Genomic DNA, 21,833 nt, shown 5'->3' with positions numbered 1-21,833 from the left:
CATGTATGCAAGAGAATATAGTGGGCTATTTGGAGAGTTGTAACCTCGACATAGGACTACAGATACCCAGTCCAATAGTATGTGTTCCGTAATATTCACTAGACTTCACTACAGCAGTCAACGGAGATGTTAAACAGTGGAGTCGCATGATATTTGCACTACTGTCTATGCCTGCAGATAATGTGCTGTTCTTCCCCCACCCCAACACATCAGTGTTCCTACACAATGGCTGTAACAGTAAGTCTGCAATGATATATCACCAGACCAGCCAATTCCAGGGCTGTGACATAGAACCTGGCCACATGTTGCATGTCACTCGTAATGCAGGGGTGACAAGGTATGTCTGCACGTTGTTAATTGTGTGAGGAATGACACCTCTCTGTCTGGCGGCTGTGTGACTCACTGGGCTAGAGAGTGAATATAGGTGATGTTGATGGTTTGAACCTGGCAGCATCCACATCTTTTGCATGTGAGGTACTTGTATGGTGGTATTCCCAGAAACTGTCATACCCCTCAATCTGTTACTCCAAGAAAGCTGGACAAAGTCCGACATAATGGGGGGACAAAGGGACAAAACAACAGACAGACATGACGCATGATCTGATGAACCTTACAAGGTAACTAGTATAACAGCAGGTTGCAACAGAACAAAATAGCTGCAGAATGTAAAGGGCGTTACTTAAATGTGTCAGCAGTTAGTGCAATTCAGTGACTGCATTATACAGTATTATACCAGAACATCACAAATGTATGAGGAACAGACCAGACATATGGGGTGAAATGCTGGACAGTCTGCAAAAACATGTACAGTAAGAGGGAAGCAGACTGTTACCCTGTGTTTGGTGTTATATTATGTACCCAAGTCAAATATTAAGTACAGCACACAGCCGGGGAATGCCTTAGACAATTTCAGGGAAGTACTGTACTGTGGAAACTGGTGCAGCAGCCAATGTCTGCAGCATACAAAATCCCGGACCTGAGTACAGGTAGCTGTGGCTTAGAGTCACCTTGTAAGTACTATCAGTCCCACTGAGCATGCTCCTACACTTAGCTAACTTGAACATAAGTCTGTTGCCTCTTACTCACAAAGACCTGCTATGTGGAAATGCTACATATACATATCTGTCTGTCCATATTCCCCTCACACATAATTAGTGTATCTGTCAGTATGTATCAGATAAACATATGATACCAATATATATATATATATATATATATATATATATACACCTATATAAATTACAATGATGCATGGACTCTCTACATATATCTACCTAACACATTTACATAATGTAAACACACAGCAGCATTTAAAGAGACATCTCTCTTATACACACACACAGCACACACACACACTTATATATATATATATATATATATATATATATATATATATCTATAGGTTTACCATTACAATTCCGCCATGCAATTGCACGGCTATGAAGTATTCGAACAACAAAAGTTTGAATACTTCATATGTGTACAAGTTACATGAGCGAATGTCATGTTTGCGATTGGACTCCGCATCCACAAATATAACGTTCGCTCATGTAAAGGAATCGCGGTACAGTGTGGTTAAGGAAATACATCCCTTTCCTTACTGTAGTGTGATCTTGGAGTTGGAATATTAAGTTGGGGGTGATGGGCACAGCCCCCCACGGGGGGGTGCAGGGGAGCTTGCCCCCTGATAAACGGGATTATAGTTTAGCTAGTTAGGGAGTTAAGGGAAGGGCGGGATTACTGCTAAATGATGAAAATGTCGTAATTGACATTTTTGGCATTAACAGCTGTTTTTCGAAATTAGGGACATTCAGTATTGTGTACTTTCGGCAAAACACTTTGCTAATAAGTACACTTTTTTTTTATTTTCGAGATAATGATAGTAAACTATATATATATATATATATATATATATATATATATGTATGGATGTAAGTATGCCCCCATATACCCTCGGAATGCTAAGGTTATCTACATGTATGCATCACAACAGTTGTCTGAAAGAACCAGACCAAGGCCACAATAGTACATAATCCACTCACCAGCAGACCCTGTGCGTACAAAACGTCATCTTGTAGACAGACACAGGTGAGCAGGTGCTGTAATGTACAATAGTTTCAACTCATGCCTTGGGCAGGCCATATTGTCCCTAGCCACATATTTGCCTGTTTAACTGCCACCAGCTACATATGGCCATACTGGTAACTGTACACAAATAACAGGGATATGAATGGATATCCCACTTCTAGAACACTAGATACAATAACAGTATCAAGCAATATCACTCTGCAGGCCACACATGCCATCCAACTCAAGGCTACTTTGTGTACACCACAAGTACTGTGCCTGCAATCACATATACAACAGACATAACCTGTGGCACATGCTATATGTACTGTGAGCTATAGTGCTTAATACTAGATAGGTAGGGGTTCTAATCTCACATAAGCCAACTCTGTCTGTGCCTGTCTGTGTAAATATATCCCTTGCAGCAAAACAGTCATGCCCATATGGGCTATCTCCATGCAATGGTTATGCATTTTATGGCCCTGCAACTAGCTGCTATGTCTAAATTGCCCTCCTCTATATAATCATAACTGATGTCTGCCACCTGTTCAACCTGGATACAGGATATTTGTAGATGTGTCAACTCCATCACCACACCTTCTAGAGCTGCAAGTTCAGAAAACCCAAGTGACATGTAGCAAGGGTAGTAGACCTTATCACAATGTATGAATGCATGATTACACTGACTGACCCCATTGTCCCTGATAGACTGTTCATAGGTTCATAGGTGTGTACTAGGCTAATGGCCCTGGAGCATTTACAAGCCTAGCCCATAGGATTACCCTGGCATCGTGCCACTCAACCTTAGTTCCTAATGTCTCGGCTGATTAGAGCCACTGGAGTGATCCCTGGGGGGAATTTTCTGTTACCCATCCACTCATCAAGATTTCTCTTGAAGAGGGCCAGTGAGGTGCTCTCCTTGACATGTATGAGAAGTCTATTCCATAGCATGGGCAGTCTCTGGGTTATGAACCTGTCCCTCCAACATGTTCTGTTGATTGTAGTAATGAGGTTAAGGTCTCTGGAGCATGTGGTGTGGAGGGATAGGGATTTCTTTAGATGTAGCATTTCTAACAGGGGTCAGACATGGCTTTGTAAGTCAAGCAGAGATTGCCTCTAAGTAGGCGATATGAGATGGAGAATAGTTGGAGTTTTTTGAGTCTGTCCATATAGGACAAGTGTTTAAGGACTAGGATCCTCTTTGTAAGGTACTTTTGCAGCCTCTCCAGTTGTTACAGGTGTCTAGTGAGGTACATGCCAAATGGGGAATTATACTCGATGATTGGCCTAATGAGGGAAGAGTAGAGGAAGACAATGACCTCTTTCTTCCTGGATGCAAGATCCTTAGTAATGAGATGTGCCACATATAAGGGCTTTCTGACCGCAGTGGCAATGTGGTGGTCAAAAGAGAGGTTGCTGTCAAACTGTGTTCGCAGATCTCTTATAACGCCTTCTGTATTCAGTGGACTACCATCAATGTGGTAATTCAAGGGAACCATGTTTTTCCCAAAGGGGATGAAGACACATTTTTTGGCATTGAGCTTAAGGCCATGGTTCTGGCACTAGTCATTGGTCCCATTGAGGCCTTTCTGTAGGATGTCAGCAACACCTGGGGAGTTAATAAAAGCTCCCAACTTGCAATCATCTGTGAACTTTGTCAGCCAGAGTCCCTTCATGTTGACCTGGTCTTCAAAGAAGTAGATACCAAATAAGAGAGGACCCAAGACCGAACCCTGTGGGACTCCACTCTTGACTGGTCGGCTCTGCCAGGAGTAGCCCTGCCACCACCTTGCCCAAGTTCGGATGCAGTGCTAGTACCTGACAATGACTGCTGTCTGCTGGGACTGTGTCCGCCATCATGGAACCATCCAGGACCATGTACCCATGGCCTGCCACATTGTGATGTGGGCAGCACACTTTCCTCTGTAGTACTGGAGGTACTGCCACTATGGGAACGTGACTGTGCATGGCCACATGGACAATCAGCTGATTGTATTGTTGACCTACATCTACATGTCCGATGCCCAACTCCAACCAGATGTTCTAGCATAGACAATGTGCAGTCTAAGACAGACACTGTCTCAGCCCACCTTCTGTTCACTGCATCAGTGAACTGACGCAGGGTGTCCCTAATGCAGTGGAGACTGTCACAAATGTCAAACTGTCCTGCATCCATAACCATAAGCATCCATTTTATGTTGCATTCAGAACATGCCTGTGCCTCTATAATGGCCCAAAACATCTGCCGAGTGACCCATGATGTGACACCTGCAACAGGTGGTGGATGGACAGCAGTCATCCTATGAGAAGCCCTGTCAATCTACCCATGTGGGACCTTGCAAGCTCTCTGGCTATGACCAATGTCTACACTCATGGATGCCATAATTGCCCCACTGTCCTGTTCAATATCACCACCGGATGCAGTGATTGTCCAGTATCTGTGGCCTCTGGGGACTGGGTATGTGTGGGCATACTGTGTGCAGTGACAATGGGGACAGAAGAGGGATGTCAACCTCCGGGACAGATTCAGCTCCCAATAACTGCACCTTTGCCTCACTATGGCCACCATCATCAGGGTCCGATAAGACATTGACATCAGGTTGTGAGGGGGAGAGACTCCAACCCTCCTGGTCACCTGTGAAAACCAAGACAAAAACAGTACATTACTACCTGCACTTTTATGTATGGTAATCCACACAGACTCATACAAATGAGGATCCTCAACTGCATTTCCAGTCTTACATCTTCTCATCTCTGCTCCCATGCACAACAGACAACCTCACAACAACATACTCAGACAAGCCAAGGCCTTTATAACATGCACTTCAGCCACATCCAGTTAAAGTTGCCAGTACAATCTGTCTGTAAGACATGCAATATTACACTATACATAAGAGAACTACACATAACACCCAGTACACCTATCTTGAAAATGATATGCCAGTATTAGTGTCACTGCCTCAGGTATGTACCATTGCCCTTTTGTGTTTGAACAGGCATTTTGGAGTAATTGCCTCATGTATACCAGGCTGTGTAGCTGCTCATTACTATAAGTACAAACATGTCGATGGTCATTCAAATACATACCTGTGATTACCCAGTCTATGAATCATAGTTAACGGTTCCAGAATGGAAAATGCAAATATACTACTCTGGCTAAACACATTTGTACATAGGGCAATATAGCAGCCCTTAACTTTCATAGGGTATATATGATCAGTAAAAAACAGTGTCAGACTTACCAAGTACATGACCAGGAACTTGAACCACACCTGACTGACCTATGAAAAGGTGAGGGAGATGTATTGTCTGCACCACCAAATGTTGCAGCACTACAAAGTAATATATGCATATATCCACATGTAAAATAGATACTGTGATACTGGCTATATTGCTGACATTCTGAGCGTAAACCCCAACTCCCACCAATGCAAATAGACCTGACACCCATGTACAGGTATGTACAGCCTGTCACAATGACTGATACAGTCTTACACTGGTGAAGACAGTATGCTTAACTGGATGCTTCTCTGCTGTGGTCATTGTGGCACCCACCTCCACGATGTATGGTGTGATGGATACCTAAAAGCTGTCTTGTGTTCCTAGGTTCACCCGGAATTCTTCTGTGGCCAGGAATGGTTGTTCCATTGCTGGCCCTCCCCCCAGTGGCAGCAAGATCCCTGGCAAAATCAGCTGCCCTTCATTGTGCACCATTCAGCATGTCTGTGGCCTGGTGTCAGACCTGTTCATAGGTCCTGTCATTTTGGCCAATCTGATTGACATCCTGCACAAGGTCTGTTCACAATGCTGCCTGCTGTTACCAATTATGCCTCACTCTGGACAAGAGCTGATTGTGCTGTCTCAGTCCATCCTCTATTAATGCCACTCTGCATCTGAGAAGGAGGCATGTCTTCTGTAGTACATGGTTCCTGAAAGACAACAAAAGGGGAACACATTATAGAACCAGATACATGGACGTCCACTATGTACACATCCAATGCACCCATAATGGCCTGCACTTTCCACTGCTCCCTCACACATCAGACCCCGCAGTCTGGCAATGCACTATGTTTGTGGACAGCACCAAGATAGTTGCAATACTCGGGTATATCCCTGTGTGCAATGACAGATTCTGCTGTATGTTCCTCCATCCAGCACTGCAGTCTACTGTGGTGTATCTCTTATGGGCAAACACCCACTAATATGTTACACCGATGCTGCCAGAAAAATAGCAGTGTGCTATTACAACCACTATATGGGGACAGTCCAGCAACACCGGTGTCCACAATGACAAAAAAAATGCAAACCTGATGTATTATATGTTCTCTGTAGGCATCATACCTGTCAACTATACAGATGTTTGCAGAATTTCATGATGTTTGCCTTATAGTCTTGGTCATTTTCACACAAAAATATGGATTTCTGACAAATGGTTGGCCAATCATTGTGGTTGCTGTCCGAGAATAAAGACAGACATATGTACTTCAGACATCATACCCTTCTGAACACAGTTATGCTACTGAAATATCTATTCTATTCACTTCTTACTTTATATGGGCAATATTTAAAGTGTCACTAGGTTTGGGTATTTGTCCCCCCATTAAGTATGACTCTGTCCTGATTTCCTGCTGTAAGAAGTTGACAGGTACGTTAGGCATAGCTTTCAACCAAACAGGGACAAATGTCGACATAATTAGGGACTTTGCCAGTGTACATCAGGGACATTCAGGGACACTGTTAAAATGTTAGAACTATTTATGTAAGACATTGACAGAATGAGGGGAGGTGTCTTACACTTCATCATTTGATCTTACAGTAGTGTACACCCTTATGTATTGTCACTATGTATTATATGTAATCCACTAGCTTTCCTATGACAGCCAACCATTGTAGGAGGGATTAACAAGGACAGAGCTAAGATGTGAGTGAAAATCAGGGACAGATGAGACGCATGCCTGTAGGTGTAAGACAGCAGAGTATCAATGGTGTGTCATCACCATAGATCTAAGACAGGCTTACTGCTGTAATACCTATTTCCCTTACTGCCATCCTCCCATCTGCATCCTGTTATATTGAGAAATCTATTACATAGCTGGTGGAGTGCAGTACTCCTTTGTTGAACTTTGCTTCTGGTAATCTTTTGGAAATATGCTCTCTGTGTGAGTGAAGTCTAATACAGACCTGTTCCCTATAACCAGCTGGCTGCCTTTTGAAGGTACAGCTCATTAGCAGGTAATTGCCTCTGCACCAATCTGTGGATTAGATTTGCTAAGTGCAGAAAAAACCCGCTGAAGTTCACTAGCCAATGACATGCCACCACAGAGCAATATATAAGGCCTTCCTTTAGACCTGGGCCCCTTTCTTAGTTGTTAAGATGGAAATTACTGAGGTGTGGAGACTAAAGCACCACAGTGGGTAAGTACCATTAGTGTCAACTGTAGATATTTATGCAGTATGTCCACAGTTTCACCTCATATGTGCAGTCAGTGTCTCATGACATTATTGTCATCTGGCAGTTCACTAGCACACATTGTGGGTTGAGGTCAGTAATGGAAGACAGACATTTGAGTGCCAGACTTCATACCTGTTAGAATATGCCTGCTAATGCAATAGCTGTTATTCTATAAATGTACTATCTTTGTAGGAACAAACAGCTAAACATGTCCCTATCTCTGGGCCTTTGCCCCCCCCCCATTACGTAAGGTTGTATCCAGCTTCCTTGTTCTAAGGGTTTGGCAGGTATGGTAGGTCTGTAGCAGTTACTTTTACATAGCGCTGTGTGGGCTACATACTGCTGCTGCAGCCTAGAACACATAGGGAGGGGAGTGTAAACACTTTGGAGTCCAACAAGCTGTACATGTAAACTGTGGCAGCTGTGGCAGTCCTGTCATTATGGTAGTGCCAGGGTAAGGGTACCCTTTATAGTCCAATCGAGGCATGTGATTAAGCTACATCTGTTTTGAAAAAGTGCTAATAACAGAGTTGCAGATGACATATAGTTAGACTATGCAGATGTGTGCAGTGTGTCCCTACCCACAGGCCTTTGACTTGCAAAACTGGATAGAAGTTCATTAAATAGCAGTAAGCTGTGTGGATAATGATTGCATGACTCAGTCGTTACTTGCTGTCATCACAATAATGTGCATGAACTGCAACACAAAGACTGTGTGTGACAAAATGTATTGCATGTAAGGCATTTAACAGACTGAGCTACTCAGTCACTACTGCAACAGATATATTTGCAAAGTATATGTGCATCCATACAGGCTGTGACACACATTGTCTGCATCCATCAGTATGTACATGGCTTTCTATGGCTGCATTTCTGCACCTGGGTCCCAGTCAAACATGTTCTTAAAGGGCATATTTACCTGCTATCACATGCCTCACGTACATCTATTATTATGTCTGCAGCTGTCTAGTGGTGTATTATTGCATCAGAGTCCAAGGTACACTCTCATTTTTCCTATTACATTTTATTCCAGTTTGCACAGTGTGGCACGGTGTGAAGGTCCATTGAGACATGCCCAATCACTGTAAGTGGCAATCACTGTGTTTTGCTGGAAACACCCATTTTAATTAAGATCTGCGTGGCAGGTTGATGCAGTGTGCTGTAGGTGTGAGGGTTCGCAATCGAAACATGGCAGTGGTGTTTATTTTGTACATGTATCTGACAATGTAATAAACACATTTAATCATTAAAGCTCCATTTAAGCTCAGCTAAGCGAAGTGGCATGGCATACTGTGCTGCTCCACTTTGCACAAATGCCTGCTAAAAAAATATACAGAAAAGAAAAAGGGGGTGATAGGAAAGTGGGAAAATGGGGCAAGCAGGGGGAAAAAGCATAGTGAAAAGCAGGTGGGGATGTGCAGGATGGGTGTAGGAAAGAAACATAGCAATCCATTTCTTGTATACCAATAGCTGGGCACTTTGACAGAATTTGTCGATGAATTTGGACTCTAAACCCCAGACAGAGGGGTGAGAACAACATAACTGTATTGCCAAGCCAATTGGACCAAATTACTTGGACCCAGTGGACACATCTGTGAAATGGAGAGCTATGTAAGGGGTGAATTTTTTGGGGGGACAGGTGCCCATTTTTTTTAGTTTGTTTTATTAAGGTAATAGTGGAATGTTGGGGAAGGGACATAGGTACATATGGAGAGGTAAGTTGGGTAGGAGAGGATGCATTCACAGACAGACAAGACAGCAGACACGTGCAGTGTGTGACATATGAGGGGGTGAATACCTTGGATGGGCAGGGTGCTGTGGAATCTAAGTCACACATGCCTATAGATGGAAGCAGCATGACTCCTGACCCACACATTGGACTGTTGACACTGCTCCTTCACTGCTCCAAGGGTGGCTGTGCTGGATGTTGGGCATCAGGGTAAGGCATTCATATCACTAATGAACAATCCTGCGCATCATGACTAACAGTTCAGCATGGGTGATAAGGGCCCCTCCACCACCAATCCCAGGGGGAGGCTTGATCCCATTTCTGGAGGGTCACCACTGGTCTGGGTCCCTGACGTGCTAGGACCTGGTGCCACAGCCAGTTGAGGCAAGGTAGGCGGATTAGCCAGAACTGACCTACACTGACATGCTGTAGTAATGGAGGTATGGCAATAAGTAAGGTTAGTTATGAAGAAATCATTGTTAGTAATAACAGCATGGCAGAACATTGGAAATAACCCAATTACATATCAATGCATATTATGTGAAACACAACAATAAATAACAGAACAGTCAGTATGTTAACTGCATGCCAATAACAGTTACAGCATAATGCCAACAAAATAGATAATTTAACAAGCTGTGCTAATATGCAACCATTATAAAATAGAACAATAATAAAACACATGCCCCAAAATACAGTTAATGTAACAACATATGTTAATAGTAAACCATAACCAATGAATAACAATAAGAAATAAATGAAGATAAGGGGTGGGGAGAGAGAGACAAATAGTCCATTAGTAATATATCTGGTTATTTCCTTGACAGCAGTACTAATATCTACTCTGAAGGTCTGTATTTTTTATGTGTACAGTGACTACAGGTCTCCTATAGCTGATGTAGCACGTACATACCTCTGAAGCAATTTGCATGGGACACTATGGGTCAAGCAGTAACAAATGTGGATACCACAACTACACAGAACACTTGCACATCAGGTGGACTTATATAGCTACCAAGGTATTCTTTGGGCTGATTTGTTAATACTTTGCAATCTAGGTAATCAGTTCCATGGTATTCCTGTGACAGATGGATTACGCACTATGAATTACATAACGTGAAATCATGACACTTGACAAACATGTATGTGTACAGTACAGACACAAAACAGCTGTTATGTCTTGGTTGGCAGGCAGGAGAATAGAACCCAATAGCAGTGACTGCAGGGGGCATATGTATAGAATGTATAAATAACTGCAGCAACTATTAACAGACACTCCAGGCATACAGCCATACTGGGATTACATATTTTATTTCTGATTGAACATTGCTGATGAACACATTCTTGATAATGAATTTAACAGTCTGTGACATCTAAACACATAATTATCTACTCTTAAAATTGACTACCTCACCCATTTATTTGCAGTTCCCGTGGAGAGAGAAATTGTGAGCATTACATGACTGCTACTGTAATGTTTACTGCCACATACCACTAGATTTGAAACTTGGACTGTGTGTGGAAAAATGTACTGTATGCAGAGCAGTTGGTCACTGCTTTTTACTGACTGACTGATATTTCCCTAGAGCTCAGCTGGAACCAAAATATGACCTGGCAGTACTATTACAGTGTTATAATAGACTGCAGTGACAGTAGAGTGCACATGCATGAAATACAAGCATAACACAGATAGTAAGTAAGCTATGTTGCAGTATCATATCTGTGAAGTCAACAAACATCAGCTCATGAAGTGGGCTACCTCACCCATATACCTTTATTACCTGATGTTTGTGGATGACACAGCATTATGTGACCAATATTGGCCTAGAGACAGCCTTGAACAGTACTTATGGGATAACCAATACAATTTGCAGCCATTATATTTACATTCTAAAGATTTACAGTGTTGTACCTGAATGCAGCTCCTTACTTTACAGCCCCAATGCATACAGCTTTACTGCAATGGTTACAGCAACACAATCCTGATGTACACCATTTTCCTTGATGTTATAGGTATTGTTTCATGTTTTTGTTGCAGTACAGTTGGCATTATTCATTTATTTCAATACAGCTTAATTCCACAATTATTGCACTACAAACCTAACTGTATAAACTTTAATGCAGTTATCTGTATTGCTTCATGCTTTATTTCAGTACAGTTGCCATTTATCATTTATTGCAATACAGCTCTAATTCCACATTTATTGCACTACAAACTTAACTGCATATACTTTAAGGCAGTTATTGGTATTGTTTCATGCTTTTATTGCAGCACAGTTATCATTATTCATTTATTGCACTACAGCTCTAAGTCCACATTTATTGCTGTAAAAATTTTATGTATATACTTTATTGCAGTTGTTGCTTTACTCTTTCTTGCTTATTTCATTACAATTAGCATAATACAGCTGTACTTACTACACTCACTGTGAAACCTGACCAAACACCAGGCATGTGACTTGACATTGCAAGCTCTCTCAGCTGGAGCTGTTGGGAGAGAAGCACACTATTATGCATACCAGTTTTGCAGACATTCAGAGTACATATTTGTAACACAGAGGAAAAAGTACTTACAATACTTGTGGGGCACTCCCTACCCTCACTTTTTGGCCCCAGATGTCCAGGAGTCCCCTCTTCTGTCTCTTCAGGTCATCCATGTGTGGGGAATATCAGTGACACTGGTGAGATCTCTGGCCAGCCAGTCCTAGGCCTCTGCCTTAACCTCTGAGCCCTGGACACCACCCTGCAGCAGCATGTCATCATGGTTTTGCACAAGGAATCCAATCATGACCTTGGACTTCAGAATGCCCCATGTCTGTACCCGAAAGCATACACCTTCACGACCACAAGCCATAGTACACTGTTAGTGATAGAACACCCCTGGATCCTGCTGTATTCCTGCCTGTTGGGCTTAATATAGGCTGTTTCCCACACTTGTACATCATTTGGCAACATTCAAAAAAGCACTGCATCACTTAGCACCACGCATACCAGTGCAGCTGAGCTGATATTCTCAAAAATTGGCAAAACCATAGTCTTAGCAGAGGTTAGCAGTGTAAACCAGCCAAGCAAAGTACAGACATTGGCAGCCATTACCATGTTTATGCAGTGCTTAGGAGGTCTAAACATAGTTGGCAGAACTTAGCAGAGTGCAGCGGGGACAGCTTTTACAAATAAATGCATAATATGTATATTAAAATTAAATACAGATTTTTCCTTCCATGTATTCAAACTCTGGACCTATTGCACATGAAGCCATAACTCTACACATTTAGCTACATGGATATTAAGAAATCAGGCATACCTTCACATATACCACTGAGTTACCTACAAGCAGTGCTGAGCCGGTACCGGTTCACACTGCGCAAACATGCTTAGACATGCTTAAACACACCTTTAAATAAATAATTAGTTATATCTGGGAGGTGTCTGCTATCTTATATGTAAGTGAATTATGGCATTGCTGTGCTCTGTGCAAACATGCTTTTTTTTTAAATAAAATAAAAATAAAACAAAGGAAAAATAAAATAAATTAAAACAATGGACATTGCAGGGAGTCTCATATTCATCTGCAGCCATGGTTAGCACTACACCTCTTCCTACACTGATTCAATAACCGTGTTCCTTGGCTCTCCCTCGGCAATGAGCCATCATTAATATGCATGGCATGCTGCCGAGGAAGAACCGTGACCATGAACATGGATAAATTCTGTGCAGGCCCTACAAGTTGTCTACACAGACTTTATTAAATCCTGATGTAAGTCTACAATCTCATTTAAGTGTGAATTTATCCATTTAGCTAAAGAAGTTTGTAATAAAGAAGTTTCTACAATAATAATGAGAACTAATAATACAGCACATTAATTGATTGACAGAAATTATATAACTTATTACAGAAGTACTAACCTTATTTTATTGTTTGTTATGGACAATGTATATAGTTCATTTCTGATGTATTTATAAATAGTTTTTTTGATGTGTAAAATCAAATATATATATATATATATATATATATATATATATATATATATATATATATTGAGATATATATATTGAGGAAAATAAAAGACATTTAAACCCGAGAGCCGCATTGCATTACATTTTAGATTATATCATCAAGGGAATCCATCTGGTTTACAAGGCACAGTTCTTGAATAAGTAGTAACTAAGTCTGGAGAAAATGTAACACTTAAACACAAACAGCTGTATAATCTATTTATATTTTATAGTGTGGCACTTTACATCTGCGGTGGTGCAGCGATAGCGTTGTTGCCTCACAGCAAGAGGTTCTCCCGTTCGATTCTCGGTTGGAGTGCAGGGAATGCCTTCTGTGTGGAGTCTCCATGTCCTCCCCGCGGTTGGGTGGGCATTTGAAAAACATGCGTAAATGGGCGTGCCTTCGTTGAAGGTTGGACGTCGAGATGGCACCTCTGCATTCATGAAAATCTACTGCCAATCATTAGCAGACCGGAGTTCCGCTGTGGCGACCCCTAACTGGGAAAAGCTGAAAGGCAAACAACAAACAGTGTGGCACTTTAATGCCTTTGCACTTAAATGTATAGTGTAATTTGAAGTACCTTATTTAATTAATTGTATAATTATATAATTCTAAAACTGATTGTGTGCTTTAGTCCTGTAAAATATATATATATATATATATATATATATATATATATATATATATAAAAGATGTTTTTTGTATGTTTTTACTCCTTGAAGGGTTCTGATCCATAGGGCTAGAGGTTTTTATTGTGGTTCATTACATTTTATATTTTTGACAAGTCTGTGGCCAGTTGGTTGTTTTCATCCATAACTTGATTTGAACTGTAACTCTGGACTGAACCTGACAAAATAAAATTGCATGGATTAGCCTTTTGCCCCTGTTAATAGATATAATTAAATTAACAAATAAAATGAGTGTCTATTTCTTCATGTCTAAGAGTTATTTCACTTTTCACTACCTGGTACGTTTTACAAGTCTGTGCAAATCTTCACGCCTTTGTTATTGTCTTCTGCAGTCTTTTTCATATGGTAAGGCCAGACTCTTTTATCCATATAAGGTGGTAATAGTTTTTAGGACTTGCTCTTATAACTGAGATCAGACCAAATACAGAGCCTATTGCATCTTCCCAAAGTTGAACTTATAGACTGTTTATTGTAGACTAAAATTAGTACATGCAATAGGCATGCAAGTACATTCACAGTAACTCTCCAGCATTGTAATTTATGCTTAGTGTTGCATCACATTGAGTAAACACTGCAAACAAAGGCTTATTACAACAAATTGAGGTATCAGTACATAAGTTCAAAACGAACATTTTTTCATATAATAGTAGGCAGAATGTATAGTAGTGTAATGAAAGTAATCAGAGCAGCTCCAACTTTATAGACGGTCAAAAATGCAGTTGATGTTAATACTGCAAAACTCCAATTTCAGCCATAGGGCCAGGGAAACAAACTCTCCAGTGTCTGTTTTTAGAGCCATACATTTATAATAATGCCTTTGACCTTTAAACCAGACAAAAATGTTACATCTGCAATCTCAAAAAAAAAAAAGCTAATAAATAAATAACAAATTCCAAGTTGCACAAACATAAGAGAAAAGGAAAAGACCACGTAAAACAGTATCACTACCAGATTACAAACAGAAATTGCACCACCGGCAATTATCTGTGAAGAACAGTGACCAGAGAGTCAGACATCAGAATATTTTAAATTAAAGTGGTGAAGGCTTGTTCATTAGGACTTGTCAAGTAGGAGGTTAGCCAAAGATAAATAAATCAACATACACACATACATTACAGAAATTTTTCTATGGAAGATTAATTCAAATTTAATAAAAATGCATGCGTGTACATGTATGTGTGTGAGGGAAGGAATGCTTCTTTAAAAAAAAAAACAAATTGCAGTTATCAAATCAACGGAAGTCCAGTATACATTTGTTTGTATGGGAGGACCAACATCAGACTTGCATATATTTAAGAGATGTTCAAATTATTTTCTGTGGTTCGAAGGATGGTCCATTTAACAAGCTCTGTGAACCCATTATGCCACAAATCTAGTAGTGTGATTTATAAACGTAGTGGCTTGTGGTATACAGCTGGTATGCAATAAACACATGGAGTTATGTCTGGGAAATTTGGTAATTCAGCTATGCAACAGGTAAGTTCCTGTACATGATTGTATTTAACTATGTAAATGTGGTGCTCCATACTACAAATGACTCCCTCCCCCATGATATCCCATGATTCATAGATTACTTCAAAGATTCATAGGTTCATAGGTGTATACTGGGCTAATGACCACTAGGGGCCTTATAAGCCTAGCCTGCAACCCGAATGTGACCTGAAAATTTGATTTATGTCTGTGGTGATTTACTGACTGCCTCTGTTATTCAGAGAGCAAGACGAAGGTAAATTTCTGATTACCCATCCAATGGTCCACATTGCACTTAAAAGGGATAGTGGGGAAATCTACTTCACATGGAGGAGGATCCTGTTTCAGAGAATGAGAATTCTCTGAGAAATATATCTGTTTATCCAACATTTCCTATTTATGCAAAATTTAGGTCTTTTTATCTAGCAGTCCTGATGCTGTTTGTTTTGCAAATGTGCAAAGGGTTCACCAAAACTGTGTCCAGGGATGCCCTGTATGCCAGACGAAGATCTCCCCTCAGAAGTATGTATGATACCAAGTAATGAAACATAGCTTGGAGGTAATCAGCATAGGATATTGTGTTTATTCCGTGTATTCTTTTCGTAAGGAAAATTTGTGCACATTGCAGTTGCTTCATGTGTCTGGTCAGGTTCATACCGAAGGGGGCATTATACTCTATGATGTTATGAAGGTGGAGTACAGTAATACGATGACCTGTCTGGATCTATATGCTCTGCCCATGCTTATAAGTTGAGCAACATAGAAGGATTTTCTTACCACCTTGGACACATGCTGGCCGAAGGTTAGGTTACTATCTACATGAGTTTCCAGACCTCTGACTAGTGAATCAACTTTTAAGCATGTTTTATTGATGTCATAGTTACCTGGGGTGGTAGACTTCTCAAAAGGTACTATAATACATTTCTTGGTATAGAGTTTTAATACATGGCCTTGGCACCAAATGTTTGTCTGTATTAGACCTTCCTGAAAGGTGTAATAATCTTAGAGTGAGATTTAGTGACTGCTCCAAGTTTGAAATCATCTGCAAACTTGGTCAGCCACTGATGAATGGCCAGACTGTGGAGGTGGCCTCACTGATTCTAACCTCCTGGGTCCTATCCATGAGCCACTTAGTTATCCAGCATGTTACAAATGGGGTTTATTCCTATTTCCATAAGTTAGTTGACAGTGCTTGAGAAGGATATTGTATCAGATGCTTTATCTAGATCAAGGTAGGAAGTATGCACCATTTTCCACTCATCCACTGCTTTAGTGACCTTTTCAAAGAATTTCCCCAGATTCAGTAAGTATGACCTTCATTTGACAAAGCCAAACCTGGATGGATCTATTGTCTGGCGGTCTCCTATGCCATTGTTGATAATTTCCATGAAAATGCTTTCCATGGCTTTGCAAATAAGACTAATAGGACTGTAGTTTCCAGGATCTGTGTAAGGTTCTCTCTTATGAAGAGGTGTGACTGTTGCAGTCCTCCATTCACATGGCACAAAGTCTCTTTTTAGACTAGAGTTAAATAATGGCTCCATGGATCCCAATAAGTGATATTTTAGACTATTCAGGAGGCAAATGGGTTGTTGTCAGGGTCCACTGAGGCCATGTTCTTGGCTTTGGTGAGTGCAGCCAGTACATGCTCTGTAGTTATAGCTGTAGGGGTTATGTTTGAGGGTATTTTTGAGGTGATGGTTGAGGATGAGAGGGTGGTAAAGCTTGGAGTGAATTTATATACTAACATGTTTGCTATATCACCAGGCTTAGTGAATGTGGCACCATTAACTACAAGTTCAACACATTTGCTGTGTGCTGTCTTTAAAATTTCTGAACTGGTTATAGAAGGCCTTTATGGTTACCTTTCACCTGGGAGGCTAGCTTAACTTCAAAGCTGGCTTTGCTTCACTTAATTAGCCCTCTCAGTCATCTATTTTCTTTGATAAGAGAGTTTCTATCTTTATTATGGGAGTCAGGAGGTTAGAACTGGTGAGGTCACTTCCACAAAGAGGACAGTCACCAGTGGAGTCCCCACAGTCCTGTGCTGCTCACACACCTTTTTGACATCTGCTTCTTAGATGTCAAAGCCAGCGTCAAAGGCCTCTAGCAAACCAAGTTGCAGATGATTTCAAACTGAGAGCAATCACTGAATACCCCCAAGATGAGAACGCCCTTCCTGAAGGTCTAATACAAACAAACAATTGCTGCCAATGCCATAGCATAAAACACAGTATCAAGAAATGTATTATAGTACCTTTTGGGAAGTCTGCCAACCCAGGGAACTATGTAATCCATAAAAAACTCTTAGCAGGTTAACTCCCGCCCTTACACCCCGATGTCCTCTTCATTCCTTCCTCCGTCTTTACCTGTATTGCTACTATCACCTCCACTAACTCTTACCTTTCCCTCTCCTATCTTAGATACCCTATTACACTCTACCTGATCACTAACACCCCGTGTTTATAACTTATCCTAACACTTTTTTACTGACCCTCTATCTTACTTTCTTTCTCCTCACTCTATCAATCTTCACCACCTCTATCTCCTATTCTAAATATTGCCTCTCTGTTAGCTCTGTTTTAAAAAATTGACTATGTTGGCACTATACTTCAGATAACACTGGCAAATTGCATAACCAATTTCTAATTTAGTCGCATCTATCTATGCTGTTTTCCTCAAGATACAACTATACCTCCCATATATTCATCTAACACATCACTTCCTGCCAAATGTCCTACTCTAAAATGCTTATCTTGTAAATACATTTTGTTAATATTCTGTGTAAAACATAAATTTGTCTTCATATGCTTGAGTAAGCTTGCCTTCCTACATATGTAATAGTGTCTGCTCATGGCTTCTTGCACATCTGAAAAATTGGGTTTTGTTTTCTCTGTTCTGGTTTCTGATGATAATAATGTAGTAACTATACTTTTGTTTCCTTCTTCTATATGATTAAACTTTTTTTCCATGTGCCACACTCTGTTAACTTCCTCCTATTCAAAATGATTACTTGTAGTTGATGCTGTTTGTATAAGTTTATTTTGATATGCTTTTGTACGTGGTTAAACTTCCTATTCAGAATGAATACCTGTATAAATGCTAGTTGATCTTCTCTGTATAACACACATTTTTGTTATGATCTGCTCAGATGTACCTACACAAGCAAATATTCATCTGTAAACTAAATCTTTTTTTGTGTTTTTCTTTGGTTGTTAATTATGTAAAAATTGTACTCTTCCGTTCATTTTTTCCTGCATGTTGAAGCTTTTCTCCCCATGCCTTCACTGAAAATTGGCTTCTCACCCAGTCGGACATTCCCAACAACCAAATGTCAAATAAATAAGTAAATACATAAATAGTTGATTCACTAGTCAGGCAACTCATGTAAATAGTAACCTAGCCTTTAACCAACATGTCTCCAAGGTAGTGAGAAAATCCTTCTATGTTGCTCAACTTATAAGTATGTGTATGGTATCTAGGTGCAGAGAGTTCATTATGCCACTATACTTGGCCCTCATCTGGCACATCATGGAGTAATGTATGAAACTGAGGTCACTGTCTTCTACAAGGTGTTTGTAGGGTTCCACACATGATAAAAAACATGGTGTATTAAGATAACTAGGGCTGTGTTAAGTGCCAACAGGTGTTGCTAAGACAATGAGGGCTGCACTAAGTGCCACCAGGTGACACTAAGACAATGACAGCTGCACTGAGTATCACCAGATGTGACTAAGACAGCAAGGCCTGCAGTGAGTGCCAGAATATGTTACTAAGACAACAACGTCTGCACTGAGTGCCACCAGGTGCTACTAAGACAATGAGGGCTGCAATGACCAGGACCAGGGTATGACCTTAATGCTGGCTTTATGTAGATACTATTTGAAATAGTAGCCTGTACTTCAATTGTTGTAGATATGAAACAGGCATTATCTACCTATCTTCCTCAAATAGGCATTGTCACACATTGACACAGCTCTCATTCTTCCTCAAGTAAGCAATTTATCTTTCTCTCTTGATATACATATACATACATAGACACCCCCCCCACACACACACAGACATATATATATATATATATATAGAGAGAGAGAGAGAGAGAGAGATGTTCATATATGAATATGTGAGTGTATTAGTTCTTGACTATAATTGTTTTAAACTGGAAAACCATGTGCTGTCAGTCCTTCTGTGGTCCATTCTTTTCCCTTTCCAAAGTGTCACTAAAACCCCATTTCCTTCACAACAATACAACCCATTGTCTCACATTTTTCAGCCAGATTGAGAATGCGTGTGTGTGGGGGGGTTTACACATGCAGTCCTTGCACATCTCTGTGTTTAGCTGCATGTACATGTGTGTGCATGTCTGTGTATACATACTGACATTGTTTATGTTGAGATGTAGTATCCTAATCTTCGAAAACAACAGAGATACAGGTTCACTGGACATTGTACTGTGTTGTAACCCCTCAAATGTGTTATTTAGATAATTTGTGCCACCACTTAACACAAAAAGTCAAGACAAGTGTGTCATATTTGTTAGATTTCACTTCTACAGTCTTTGATGTTCCTAATGTTATGCCACTGGCTACATCCTTAAACAAGAGACTTGTTTGTGGGTTACACTTTAAATGAAATATAAATTGTTTATTCTTTTTCTTGTCAAATCCAGTTTTTCATTGAAGACTCTCCACTGGATTGAGAAAGACTGCAGAAAAGTGATAGTAAACTAATTTCACTTTGACCCTAGTCCTTTATAATCTCGGATTTGATATATCTGAAAAAACAGGTGGTAAGGTAAACACAGCCCCCACTTGAGTGGTGCCACCATGTAAAAATACTGTTGTTGTGGTTTTTCGTTGCAGGTGATGATTTTTTCCCAAATTAATCAAGTTCTGCATTAAATCATCTCAGTGTTTAGCAAATAGCCATTTTGGCACTCCTTATCTGAGCATCCTATCTTCATCTTCACCAGAAGATAGCATCAGACTATAGTAAACCCATATTATGCGTGCAAATAACCTGTTATGACATGTATATCACAATGTGCAGAAATAAATACACATACATGAAAACATGAAGAATCATAGTGCCATGCAAAACTATTAAACAATCATCTGACAAATAATATCTTATAACAGCGTAGGGATAAGGATAAGTCAGCACCGATACACTTCTACATGCTCACAAATTTCTTTTAAACTGTGCATAGCTCAAAGTAGTCTGCTTTGTGCAATATGTCTTTACACATATCATTCATTCATAGTTTAAGAGATTCTAGACTCGTGCAGTACTCCATTCAATACTAATATTCCTGGCTCTATGTGTTGAAATTGTATGTATTTACTAAATGTTTCTTTGTTATTTATGGACAGTGATTTCCACAATACATGCACAAGGGAAGAAAGTGAATTTTTTTGCCAGTTCTTGGGGGATTTATATCCCTAAGATACATGTCTTAGGAAGAAAGGTCCCGAGTATTGTTGTATAATAAAGTCTAGAACTGACTGGAAGTCAATAATCCATAAATGTGCTGTTGAGTCTGAGGTTTCTTAATCCTTAGTATTTTCCTTTCTGGAATGCCATGTTGGTAAATTATTTTTAACATACTGTAAAAGCACTGGATCATGTGCTTAGGATAAATGTTTACATTTGCATACTACCTGCCTTTAGATAACATGCTAAATGTACACAAATTCTGTACTGGACAATGAATGTTCCCAAAAGAAGTATTAACACATAGATATCTCCTGGAAAAAAATACAATTTGCTACTTCACAGAAGCATATTAAGCTGGTCTGAAGCTCATACTGAAAAAAGCAAGCAGTCATGATTTTTTTGCGCAAGCTAAATATGGCTTTGCTGTTTGGTGTGTTTTTGTGAGTGTATGTGTGTGTGCATATATGAGAAATATGAACTCAGTGAGAGAAAGAGAGACAGTAAGAGCACAGAACTGATCGATAGAAGCTGTGTGCATATCCCTTAACTTCTTTGTCAGCAATTCAAGATAAAAGCATCGATGTCCCAGGGGCAGAGATGGTGTGGATGGTGTGAGACAAATGACCAACATTTAAGTATAGCACAAACATTTTCTGAACAATAAGTAGTGTGAAACAATAATGTCTTGTTTTGTTGACTTACTGTCATCTTCAGTGATTGATCATTTTGAATGTAAATTACTTCCTCCAACTTCAATTGCCTATGCTACAGCAAGTCTGAAACATGAAGCAGGGGAACTATTTTACATCAAAATTTATTAAAACGTATAAGCTAAGAAAAAGCAAATACAAAACATAATATAAGCATACTAATAGACTCCAATGTGGGCATTACATGGAAAATAATGGACCTTTCAGGTGTGGAGAGGCCCATTCCCCAAATACACATACCCTGTTGGGAATTATTGCTTGCAAAGTTTGCACAGTTTGGTTT

The sequence above is a fragment of the Protopterus annectens genome, chromosome 8.part0, assembly GCF_019279795.1.
Source record: "Protopterus annectens isolate FY-2018-M chromosome 8.part0, PAN1.0, whole genome shotgun sequence".
Taxonomy (NCBI): domain Eukaryota; kingdom Metazoa; phylum Chordata; order Ceratodontiformes; family Protopteridae; genus Protopterus; species Protopterus annectens.
The sequence above is the reverse complement of the archived record's forward strand: the minus strand, read 5'-3'. Positions refer to the sequence as shown.